This window comes from Peromyscus californicus, unplaced genomic scaffold (assembly GCF_007827085.1).
Source record: "Peromyscus californicus insignis strain IS unplaced genomic scaffold, ASM782708v3 Scaffold_15__1_contigs__length_86483966, whole genome shotgun sequence".
In the NCBI taxonomy this organism is placed as follows: Eukaryota; Metazoa; Chordata; class Mammalia; order Rodentia; family Cricetidae; genus Peromyscus; species Peromyscus californicus.
In genome coordinates this window covers 74,681,986-74,694,549 of record NW_026294447.1, presented here as the reverse complement: position 1 = coordinate 74,694,549, position 12,564 = coordinate 74,681,986, and the positions used below count along the sequence as shown (strand labels likewise).

At 47.4% G+C, this 12,564-nt stretch overlaps 1 protein-coding gene across 2 annotated transcripts in view; it reads left to right on the top strand.

Moving 5' to 3' along the window:
- Window positions 1–11,417: 11,417 nt before the first annotated feature.
- Susd6 (sushi domain containing 6) overlaps window positions 11,418–12,564 on the top strand; it is a 108,906-nt gene continuing 107,759 nt past the window's right edge. For both annotated transcript variants that reach the window (XM_052739435.1, XM_052739434.1), the window contains exon 1: window positions 11,418–11,687. The gene's annotated coding sequence lies outside the window, so the exon portion shown is untranslated. The remainder of the gene's footprint in view (window positions 11,688–12,564) is intronic.

The following is a 12,564-nucleotide window of genomic DNA, read 5'->3' as shown; positions in this document are numbered from 1 at the left end:
TTGTTCTGGCTCATAGTTGGAGGGGACAGTCCATTGTGGCAGGGGAGCTTTGGGGGGTGTGAAGCAGCTGGTCACGTTGCATTTGCAGTCAGGAATGTGCAGCTCTCTTTCTCCTTTTTATTTAGCATAAAATCCCAGCCAGTGGACCGGTGCCTCCCAAATTTAGGGTGGGTCCGTCCGCCTCGATGAACCTAATCTAGAAACTCCCTCATAGATATGCCCAAGGTCTGTCTCCTAGGTGATTCTGGATCCTGCCAAGTGACAATCGCTATTAACCACCAGACTCTAAGGACCCTGCTGTGCTGTGCCCTGTTCTTCATTTCTTACTCTTCTCCTAAGGTCCTTACAGGCATGGTGCAGGGCAAGCCCAGGTGCCAAGACAGCGTGAGCCACGTCCCACAGCATCTCAGTCTCGGTATTCAGATTTTAAACTCTCTTTGCTGTCAAGCAGGTGTGCAAAGAAGCAGAGAGAGCTAGTGTGCCATCTACAGTGGACGTCAGATTGCCCATGCTGCAGCAGCCTGGTGGTGAGGGACTGGACCCTGAGCATCTGTCTAACTTCTTAGCGTGAGCCTCTGAACACGTGGCCCTCTCCCACTTTATCTGCCTCCTAATCGGCACTCAAGGCTCACTTATCAGCTCCGTCCAGAAGCATTTGGTTTTCCTCAGGGTTCCACAGCGGCCATCAGACAGACCTGTGGCATTGGCTCCAAGCTTCAGGGTCTATAAAGATCTGGTAGGAACGTGGATGAAAGTCAGTTAGGGGTTGTGACAAAGGGCAGGGCTCCTGACCATATCAATTCAAACTTGAGACTTTTTAAAGACAGGTAGAAAAACTAGATTCTAAAAATATGTAACCTTCTCATTTTCTCTCACTGCAACTAAATACAAGCTTAAACAAACAACAAACCACAACACATATCAAACCCCTCTGTGGAAGCTGGGGCCTGAGACACACAATCTGTTCTACTGGGCTATATTGACCCTGTTGTTCAGCTGTTGTCTCGTCTCTCTACTCAGTCAGTACCTTGAGTCCCCGGCCTGGTGCCAGCTGTCTCCATCGTTCTTGTGAACAAATGCATGAAGGGTGTTTCTCCTTGCTCGATGGTTCTGGTCATTCAATATATGCAAAGCCCAACACTGTAGGCTGTTTGGACACCCTGGGGAGTGTTTTAGGCTGCTGCTGCTGCTGCTGCTGAGAGCACATTTGGTGTTTAGTGGGTAGAGTCCAGAGCAAGACAAATAATAGCAAACACTTATTTTTTGCTTATTGTGTGCCAGGTTCTGGTTTTAGGTTTTTAATGAGATGAGATCATTTCATCTCCACACAGTCTTCCCTAGTATACTCTGCCACCGACCCCATTTCACAGATGAGAGAGCATTGATTAGTATGCAATAGAGACATCCTGTGTTGCATAGATCCTGCAGGCATGCCCTCATTTTGTTTTTATTTTATTTTATTGAGACAGGGTATTGCTTTGTAGCCCAGGTTGACCCATTTCATGATATACTTACCTTTACCCAAATACTGAGATTACAGATACACAACCAGCCTTTGGGTGTTTAATGTAAGAAAAAAAAAATCCTGTTATGATTAGAAATATAGCTGTCATGTAGCAAAGAACAAAATTGCCAAGTTTCCACTTGTAGATCTGAATGGTCTGTGTTTTCAGGTTTACAGCGGTGGCATACTCCATTCCACAAAGTAGAGTAAGTGCTCCGTGGGGTCCAACAGAACAGGTTGGCTTTGGAGACAGGGAAGAGTTAAAGAAAGCAGGAAAACAACAAAAAGAAGAGCCACCATTTCAAAATCCTTTCATGTCAGTCAGTGGAGGAGTAGAAACCTAACTGTTTAACATTGGGTTCACTGAGAATACCTGCTGCTATGTGCACAGATCACTGTGCAGAGGGACCATTGTAATCACGTTGATTGAAATTGGCCTGCTTGCGAAATTGGGCTAACTCTTTAATCTTGGTTTCTTGGAAAGTTAGACAAATAGTTTAGTCTCAGATTAACAACTTGGAACTTTGGCCAGTGTAGACTCTTTGGCCACTGTAGACTCTTGACCAGTGTAGACTCTTACCAGTGTAGACTCTTTATCAGTGTAGACTCTTTACCAGTATAGACTCTTGACCAGTGTAGACTCTTGACCAGTGTAGACTCTTACCAGTGTAGACTCTTGACCAGTGTAGACTCTTGACCAGTGTAGACTCTTTATCAGTGTAGACTCGTAGTCCAAACAATGACCTTCTGACATTTTTATTTCACATGTGTAAACTGCCCAGAGAGCATGCTGTATTTTAGCACTTGACTAAAGAGCTCACCATTTCAAAAATCAAGGAAGCCAGTAGTAACAATGCCCAAAGCATTTATGTCACAAAAACCACAGCCAGGTTGTATTAGTGATTGCTGTGGCCTTGATTCAATCAGCTTTCTCTTTCTCTTCTCATCTATAGGTAGAGCACTGAACTTTTTTTTTGTAAACTATATACTTTTTTTCTTGGTGGGGGGCCTGTGGAAAGATTGAGGAAGGGGCTTAATATGTAGCCTGGCCTGGCCTCAAACTCTCGGCAATATCCTCCTGCCTCAGCCTCATGAGTTACTGAGATTACAAGTGTACACCAGGATGCCTGGTTCAAAAAGTATATGGATCTTAAATGTGCATCTCTATGAACTTTCCCAAAATGAACCTGCCTGTGTAATTAGCACCCAGATCAAGAGGCAAAATGAGGCTGGGATGTGTAGCTCAGTGGTAGAGCTTAGCATGTTTCTTGAACATACTTAGCATGCTCAAGGATTTTAATTTCATTGCTAGCACTGAAAAAAAAGAAGAGTCTTGGGAGTGATGGCACAAAATTATAATCCCAGTGTTTGGGAAGCTGAGGAAGGAGGATCACAAGTTCTAAGCCAGATTGAGCTACATAGTGTGTTGTGGAATATTACTTTAACTATGTAAAGGTGTGTTACATTTGTTTATGCTGCATTAGTTTAATTATGTAAAGATGTGTTGCTGTATTACCTTGCCTGCCTAAGGTACCTGATTGGTCTAATCAAAAGCTGAACAGCCAATAGCTAGGCAGTAGAGGGATAGGTGGGACTGGCAGACAGAGAGAATAAATAGGAGGATTAATCTAGGCTCAAGAGAGAATGAAAGAAGAAGAGAGAACAAGGGAAAAAGGGAGGGAGGGAGATGCCCAGGGCCAGCCAGCCAAGCAGCCACCAGCCAAGCAGCCACCAGCCAGTCAGACTTACAGAATGAAAGAAAGGTAAAAAGTCCCACGGCAAAAATGTAGATGAAGAGAAACAGGTTAACATAAGTTGAAAGAGCTAGCAAGAAACGAGCATAAGATAAAGCCGAGCATTCCTAACTAATAATAAGTCTCCATGTCATGATTTGGGAGCTGACTGGTGGTCCAAAACAAAGCCTGCTACAGTAGAGAGATCATGTATCAGTATTTTCACCATCCCCATAGTCCAATCCTAACCAGAATGTCCCCTAAAGGTGATTGCCATCCTGACTTCTAACACCTTAAATGAATTTTGCCTGTCTTTGAACTTGATATAAATAGTGATTAGTCAAAATGACTACAGAACAGTAAAAACAACAAAGCCCCCATCCTAAGCCTTTGCGATTTTTGTGACAGAAATAACCTGCCATAAAGAGTCATGCTGGGAACTGAATCTGTCAGAGTAATTTTCTGGAATCTGACAAGATTTTGCAGACACTAGATTAGCTGGTTTGCCTCTTGACCTGGACATTCCAAAGGACTTACCACTCTGGTTCCCAACACAGAACTTATCTCAGTTCTCCTTATCATCCCCAAAGAATGCTTTTTGTGTTGTGCAAACCTCAGCTCTGCTTACCTTACGTGAAACCTCACCTAGCTTCTGAACTGAGCCCACATCCCAGATTTGCAAATCAATTCTGCACCCAAATAAAACTGTCTTTCCTTTATTTTAGTCTCACTTACAATTTCTTGATTTACAACAAAAACCACAGTGCATCCATTTTAATGTCTGGCTCCTTTTAGTTTTGATTCTATTTATGAGATTCATTCACAACTTGGAAGTTTGTTTAATCTTTATCCACTGCATAGTATGTCGCCATACAGACATACCATAACCAATTAATCCATTCCACCATTGGTGGACATTTGGGTTGTCTTTGGTTTTTGTTTTGTTTTCTATCGTGAATAACGGTGCTGTGATCATTCTTGAACATGTCTCTTAGAGAACATGTGCATGCATTTCTTATTTCTTGCAATGATGCTATAGCTCTTCATTCTATGGTAGTAAGGGCCTCATCAGATTCTTGCTCTGCTAAAAGGCATAGATTCTGAGGCAATGCTCGAAGCTCTCTGGTTTGAATAATTGCTTCTGCTCATGGTCTGTTTGTCTGTGCCATGACTGTTAGCTCCTGCTGAACTGTTCTGGGTGCTGGAGAGTCTATGGATGTGCTCTGTTTAAGGAGAATAATGTTGGGAGGCTGGAAGACTGTGGCTAGCATTTTCATTACCACTAGAGGTCACCTGCTTCCTCTCAGACCTGGCATCTTCATCTTCCATGGTAACTTGGGATCCAACTTTATTGGGAAAAAGAAAGAGAGGCAGATGGGACCAACACCAAACATCTCTGGCCTCTTCTGTGGGCCCACCTCCCACCTTTCTAGTCATGTGTAAGGTGTCAAGGGTCTGGCTGCCTCCTTGAGTAATCCACCTGTTACCCACGTTCATTCACTCCAGTGGCTTTGCTAGTGAGTTTGGCTAATCCTGGGCCACCTGTGCTGGGTCCACCTCTTCCACCATTCCTATTCATTCACATCTGTAGATACAAGTATTGGAAACTGTTGAATATTTTTCTTGTTAGGTGTATATATTCGATATTTCAGAAGTAAATGTTTGACAGTGTGTGCTGAGGTGGGATCTGAATTATAGGATTTGTCAGTTTCTCTCATGTAAATACTTCCACCCTGATTTGAGGCTGTCAGTGTGATGCTGCATATGGAGTTGGAAAGAGATGCCATAAAAGTACTGCATTAGTATTCTCAACATACAGATAGAGTAAATGCAGATAAACTTGAAAGCCGAGAGAAGAGTACAGTGTAGTAAAGTGATTAAGAAGTGACATTTTGAGTATCACACTAATATCACACTTTATTAAATTTTCTGTATGTGATTTAATTTTGTTTAACAATACACTTAGAAACTTGAATTGTTTTTATTTTTATTTTTTGTCTCTGGGGATGGGACCCAGGACATTACACATGTAAGCATGTGAGCACTCTGTATGGCAGCTGTCAGGGCCTCCCTCCCCTGATGATCTGAAGGAGGAGACTACTCCATTCCTTCATCCACCGATACCTCAGAACTTGCTGAACCAATCATACAGCTCTCTCTCTCTCTTCTCTCCATTAAGTCACGGGAACAATGAACCATCAAGAAACCCGGAGGAGGAAGAGTCACCAAGGGACAGTGGTGTCTGAAGACCGAGAGCAGTGTGGGTGAGGTTCATGGGTTGGCTGTGGCTACAAAGGCCTCAGGCCATCAGCTGCCCCCTGTTCCTTCCTCCTTCCAGCCTGGCTCTCTTCCAGAGTCCTGCCCAGCTCTTGGGCAAAGGTGATCTGGTTGGCCAGCCTTGGGCGTGTGCCTGTGATAGGATCTGGCATTTTTCTCCCACTGGGTTACCACCTGGGCCACCTGAGGATGAAACAGATGGACTCTCATATTTGAATTCTTCTCTCCCTTTCTCACTTCTCTCTCTCCTTTCGTCCTTACATGGTCTCATTGTGTAGTTCATCCAGGCCAGTGGATGTCTTCTATCTTGCCTTTCTTTTGTGTGAAAAATGGGTCCAACCCTTTCACTCAGATTACCAGATCTGTGTTGGGAATAAAAATGTGGTTAGAGTTTGGTGCTTCAGAAAATCAGGAGTGGGGCATAGCCTACACCAACAGGCCAAGCAGACTCCAGTACACATTTTCTTTCTTTCTTATTTAATTTTTATTTATTTGAGACAGGGTTTTTCTTTGTAGCTCTGTCTGTCTTGGAACTCCCTGTGTAGACCAGGCTGGCCTCAAACTCAGAAAGATCTATCTGCCTCTGCCTCTTAGGTGCTGGGATTAAAGGTGTGGGCCACCAAGCCCAGCCAGTGCAAATTCTAAGGATGGGGGCAGGGTTGGGGTGCACATAGCTCTAGTTATTGTGATTTGAACCTTGAGCTTTGCAAAGTCCTATCTGACTGGCTGTCTCCAGACATCCGGATATCAAGTCTGGCTCTCTCGGTTCCCATCAAGCCGCAGGAAGGAACATCCTTATGACAGTGCGAGGTCACAAACCCAGAGCTTCCTCCTTTGGATGGGATCTTCCTCTCAGCTCTGGCTGGTGGGGCCCCATGGCCCATCCATACTAGACTTCTGCTTTCTTTAGCAACGGAATACTTCTACTTCCCTTGGAGTCAAATAGGTTTCCTTTCTTGGACTGTGAAGGCTACCCAAGAAATCTTGAATTAAAACATGAAACTGAAACCAATGCCTGTGTGAGATGAAATAGGCCAGTTGTCTCTTGTGGTAGTTTGAAAGAAAATGGCCCCCAAAGGGAGTGGCACTATTAGGAAGTGTGGCTTTTTTGGTTTGCTGTGTTTGTAGGTATGTTCTTGGAGGAAGTGTGTCGTTGTGGAGGCAGGCTTTGAGGGTTCCTATAAGCTCAAGCCAAACCCAGTGAGACAGTCCACTTCCTGTTGCCTTCTTATCAAGATGTAGCCAGCACAATGTCTGCCTGAAGGCCATGATGATAATGGACTAAACCTCTGAAACTGTAAGCTGCCACCTCAATTAAATGTTTTTCCTTTGTAAGAGTTGCCATGGTCACGGTGTCTCTTCACAGACATGGAAATCCTAACTAAGACATCTCCTTACCTTAGCTGCCTTGGGTAAGATAGGGGATAGTCATGAATCTTCATTTTGTGGGAATGCTATGAGGATCTGGTGTGCAAAGATGCCCTTTGAGAGAGAAGAACAGATAGACAAACAAGGACCATTGTGTCATGTGTTGGCCCCCTACCCCCCAGGCCAGGGCTAGGAGAGGCTGCATGCTTTGCTTCTCCCCACCACCCCGCCCCCCAGTGCAAAAGAACGACCTTTGGAACAGACAAGTGACAAATTCTAGTTTTGCAACATACCTGCTATGTGGTTTTTGGTAGGTTGAAACCTCTCTGTGAGCCTCTCTGGTAAAATGATGTTGATGAGATGCTTGACTTGGAAGATTGTTACCAGAATTAGAAGTTACAGGGATAAAGTTCCTAACAAGTAAGTACCTGGCACACAGTAGGTGCTCTATAAATACTGGCTGTCATTACAGCTGTTATATGTCATAACCACTGCAACAATGATGCCACACTCTTATTCTGAGCCGCCCACCCCTACTTTCCATCTCCCAGAGAGCTAAGCTTCTCTGTTCCTGCCTGAGGGCCCACATACTCCTGGCTGGGTTCCTGGGGAAGGAATGAATACTTTGCCTCCGGACCATTTCCAAAGGAACTGACCAGCTTCCCTGGTTTGCCCAAGACTGTCCTAACTTTAGTCCAGGTGTGCCACAAGTCAGGAATCCCCTTCGTCACTGACAAACTGCCATGGTTGGCTTTTCTCCTTCTCACTGGGATTAGCCCAACCTCTCTGGCATAGATATTAGGTTGCCTAGATATAGAGCATTACAGTTCGTTTTGGAAGCTACCGATGTAGTGCAGTGGCAGTCAGCATGCCTTAGCCCCTGAGCCCTGGGTTCCATACTTACCATAGTGTCCTTTGGGGGTCCTGAAAATGTTCTAAAATCGACTATGGTAATAGTGATACAATACTGTAAATGTATTTTAAAAACCTCCAATTGTGTATGTTAGATGTATAATTGTACATTTATGCTGTGAATTGGTGATGAGTTGTATAACAAAATAAAACATTAAAAGATAATTTAAGGGGCTGGAAACATGGCTCAGAGGTTAAGAGCACTGGTTGCTCTTCCAGAGGTCCTGAGTTCAATTCCCAGCAACCACATGGTGACTCATGACCATCTGTAATGGGATCTGGTGCCCTCTTCTGCAGGCAGAACACTCACTGTATACATAATAAATAAATAAATCTTTTTAAAAAAAGATAATTTAAGGTTTTAAAACGTATGTTTATGGGGGCTGGAGAGATGGCTCAGTAGTTAAGAGCATTGGCTGCTCTTCCAGAGGTCCGGGGTTCAATTCCCAGCACCCACATGGCAGTTTACAACTGTCTGTAACTCCAATTCCAGGGAATCCAACACCCTCACACAGACATACATGCAGCCAAAACACCAATGTACATAAAATAAAAAATAAATTAATTAAAATGTATACTTATATAACTGTTTATTTACGTGTGTGTGTGTGTGTGTGTGTGTGTGTGTGTGTGTGTGAAAGCCAGTTTTTTCCTTCCTCCAAATGTGTTCAGAAGACCAAACTCAGGTCATCAGGCTTATAAAACCTTTCCTGGATGATCTGTCTTGCCATCCTTAAAGCTTCAAAACAATTTTTAAATAGAATTGGAGGATAGGATGTCATATGTCTGTATTCCTATCTCTCAGGAGGTAGCGGAGATCTTCAATTCAAGGCTAGCCTGGGCTTCATAGACTCTGCTTCAAACCAAAACTGAAAAGGCAATGCCAGGAGGCCCAGGACATATAGCGCAGTGGTAAGATGCTTGCCTAGCATGCATGAAGACCTGGGTTTGGAGCCAGCAGTAATGGTGCACGCCTTTAATCCCAGCTCCCAGGGGTGGAGGGGCAGAGGCAGGCAGATGTCTGTGTGTTCAAGGCCAGCCTAGTCTACAGAGTGAGTTCTAGGACTGTCAGGGCTACACAGAGAAACCCTGTCTTGGTGGGGCAGGGAGGTGGGAACCTAGGTTTGACTCCCTAGCACCATTTAAATTAAAAATAAAAAAAAACCCTCCTCCTTAAACCAGTGTTCCTCTTATACGCTTGAGAATCTCATAAGTCCAAATTATCCATCCTTAGTTATTCTGTCACAATTTCACATAAGTATATCTATGATATACTTTGATCATATTCCATCGCCCCATCATCCTCTTGTCCTCAGCCACCAAACCCTTTCTTATCAGCAAGTCACTTCTCTCCTACTTTGATGACTTTTTTGGTATGTGTGCCCTACTTTAGGGTTGCTTGTGTGAGCATGGGTGGGAACACAAAGCATTCTTAACCTCCATCTTAGGGTATCTCATCATTGGCAAAAAACAAACAAAACAACCCCCCGCCCAAAATAAATCAAACCAAACCAAACCACAACAAAAATTTACCCTAAGCCAGGGAGTACCATCTTCGTTTTGTAGGAGAGTAGAGCAAGACTTATTATAAGCAGGATGTAAGAAGATCTTTGACCCAGATCTGTAAGGAGAATCGGTACGTAAGCTATGAGGGGTAGGAAGGAGGGAAGAGCTTGCTGAGCCAGTATTGACAAGGCAGAAAAGGGATCTTACCCTGGTCCTGATCCTGGCAAGACAAGGCAAAAGGAAAGAAATGTGTAAATGAAGCTAAACCAAAGCACCACAGAGGGACAGAAGGGTGCTGCAAAGTGAGGCAGGGTCACAGGAAAAGGACACTCCCGGTGGGGGAGCAGGACTCAGAGGTGTGACAGGTGGTGGCTTGTTAGAGATCTGCTGCAGGTGGGGAGGAGGCTGGCCGGTCAGTTCTTCAGAGTGGTGGTGTGGCTGGATTTCTGCCAGACTGCGGAGAGTCCCGGACACAGTCTGTGCTGCGGACTTTGTTCTCAGTTGTGGACTCTGGTAGGCTGTGAACAATAATAATACCACTTCACACTGTGAGACGTGGCAAGTCCTTCCTGAGGTCCCCTGTTAATGGTCAAACTGCCACACATGGCTGGAGTCTCGGCCGCCCTCTCCGGTATGGGCCTGCCCGCTTTCTTCCCTTGCCTTTTTCATCCGTCCATTGGTTTTCTCCAGTCTCTCCTTTACTCTTTCCTCTGTTCATTTCTCTTTGTCTCTTGGGTGTTCCTGCTAGGACCCCAAGTTTTAGCAAGCATGCTACAGTCCTACAGCATTGCTCATCTTCTTTTTTGAGGCAGGGTCTTGCTTTGTAGCTGAGGCTGGCCTTGTATTTGGAATCCTCCTGCCTCAGCCTCCTTCCTAAGTGCTGGAATTACAGGATGTCCAGATACTGCCGGGCTGTTTTTCAACCCCTTAATGGTCTGGGCAGTGCAGCTCCATTAGTATGGGTAAGTGAGCAGGATGCCAGGTGTCCAGTTTTCCCAGGACAAAACAGGAAAAGGTGGTGGAACACACCACCGGTTTCTCTGAGGCCCATGGGGAAGAGCTCTCTAGGGGGTGGGTGTGCTGTGGTGGTGCTAATTCACAGCACTTTTATTTGAAAGCTTTCTAGGTGAAAGGCCCTGAGGTGTAGCTTTATTCAAAGGGCATCTGGAAAAAACAAACAAAAAAAACCCCACCTCCTTCCCAGTGGGGCTAGGTTGGGCACTTGCCTAGAAAAAAGAATAGGGCAACTCCGCTAAAAGGTCTGCCTGATTTATGAGCCACTGATTTTCAAGGAGTGTCTCAACATTTATTAAACACCTTTGAGACAGGTCAAATACAAGGACATGGGCACAAAGAGCCGCAGTTTCCACTATCATGTGGCCACCCCTCTGCAGTGAGAGGTCACTGTTAAATGGATACAGCGGGCCGTATACAGTTTGCTCACCTGAGATGTGCTGAGAACAGAGCAAAGCTAGGGGCCATACCTGCAGCCCCGGGTCCCCCAGCCCTTGCTGGAACGTCAGCTTTCCTCAATTTGAGATCCACCAGGTGCTTTTGAGTGCGCAGCAATAGCACTTAGGGACATCCATTAAAAAAGATTCCCGAAGTCCACCCCAGCTTTATAGATTCCAAATGGCTGGATCTACATTTCCACACCCACCTAACCCCTCGGGGGCACTTTTGAAGTAGTTAAGTTACACACCATAACCTAGAGTAATCCTTAATAGGGAGATAATAACCTGCTTCAGAGATAGGTCAGGCAACGTGTGCGAAGGAGCCTCTTAAACAGCAATATACTTCTTTGCAAATGACAGTAATTAAAGCATCCAAATAATAACCAAACAATACAGTCAAAGAACTGGAGGGCGCTCTGGAAAGGTGGCGAACTAGAGTCCATATTTAACAGCCAGTGTCGTCAGAGCGACGGTCTCTTTAAGGCACCCCCCCCCCATCCCCTCTAGAGGCGTGTCAGACAAGGCCGGCGGCGCGTGCGCGCGACTCCGCGGGGGCGGTCGCCGCGACGCGACGCCGCCGGCGCTTGTTGCGTGCGCGCCCGGCCCCGCCCCGGCCCCGCCCCTTTCCCTTCCCCCTCCTCCCCCCCCTCCGCGGGGCCTCCCCCACCCTCCCTGTACAGCTGGGCCAGTGACGCTGGCGCAGCGGCCGCGGCGCTCCATCCTCCGAAGCTGGCCCCGGGCTCCCGTCCTGCTCCTCCCGTAGGCGTCCGACCGCACGAGCCAGCCCAGGGCCACGCCAGGCGTCGCGGGGACCCGACCGGGAGTGCAGCCGGGCGGGCGGGCGCGCGCGCGTGCAGCGGCGGAGCGGGTTCTGCGGCGCGGGGAGCTGCGAGCGCCCCCCCCTTCCCGGAGGTCTCGGCGCGGACTCCCCGGGTGAGTTGTCACCACCACCGCCGCCCCGGGGGCCCCGGGGGGGGGGCCGGCTTTGTGTCAGCGGCGCGCGGGGGCTGGTTGTCAGGGCACGGGCGGGCGCGCACCTCCGCGGGGATCCCCGGGCCTCGGCGCGGCCGCCTGCTCCGGCTCTGGCCGCTGTCGGCACCGCGAGGCGCGCCGAGGTCGCCGGGCCCCGGGCGCTCTGAGGGCGGCGGCGTGCTGGCTGTGCGGTGTCGGGGACCCGAGGATCGGGGTCGGCGCCGGGCTCAGGCCCTCCGTGTGGCCGCGCTGGCCCTCCCGCCCAGAGAAGCCGCGGCCCGGCGCGGCGGGACAGGCTTGGCCGAGGCGGGTTTCCTGAGGAAATCTTGCAGCCAGCCGCTCGCCAGTGCGCGTGAGCTCTCGGGAGCCCCAGCGCCTCCTCGCCTCTTCAGCCGCAGAAACTTTATTATGTGGGCTGCCACTCGCCGAAGCCACTTCCTGTTTTGTTTTTGTTAATGTGACTAGGTACAGACTTTATTTTTTTTTTTTTAATCCTTGCAAAAGTCACACATATTTGCGAGTCGGAACGGCCCCCTCACGGTTGTGGTTGTGCAGCCACCGGGGTGGAAAAAACTTAACCTGTAACGGCACTGGGAGGACAGCGAGGCCCAGGAAAAGAGGAGTCAAGTTCATTGGGAACTTCATGGCTCGACAGAGAGGCCCAATGTTGTGGCCACACACTTCTATGGTGACAAGGCTGTGTGCTGCCCTTTGTTGCTTTTGCTGACTGGGATTTGAAGTGCTGTACAGAGAGGTGCGGGGGCATGATCCAGTTCAGTTAAGCCATGGGTATTTATTCCCTTCTAGATCTGCAGCGTCTTTCCACTCTTTACAGGGA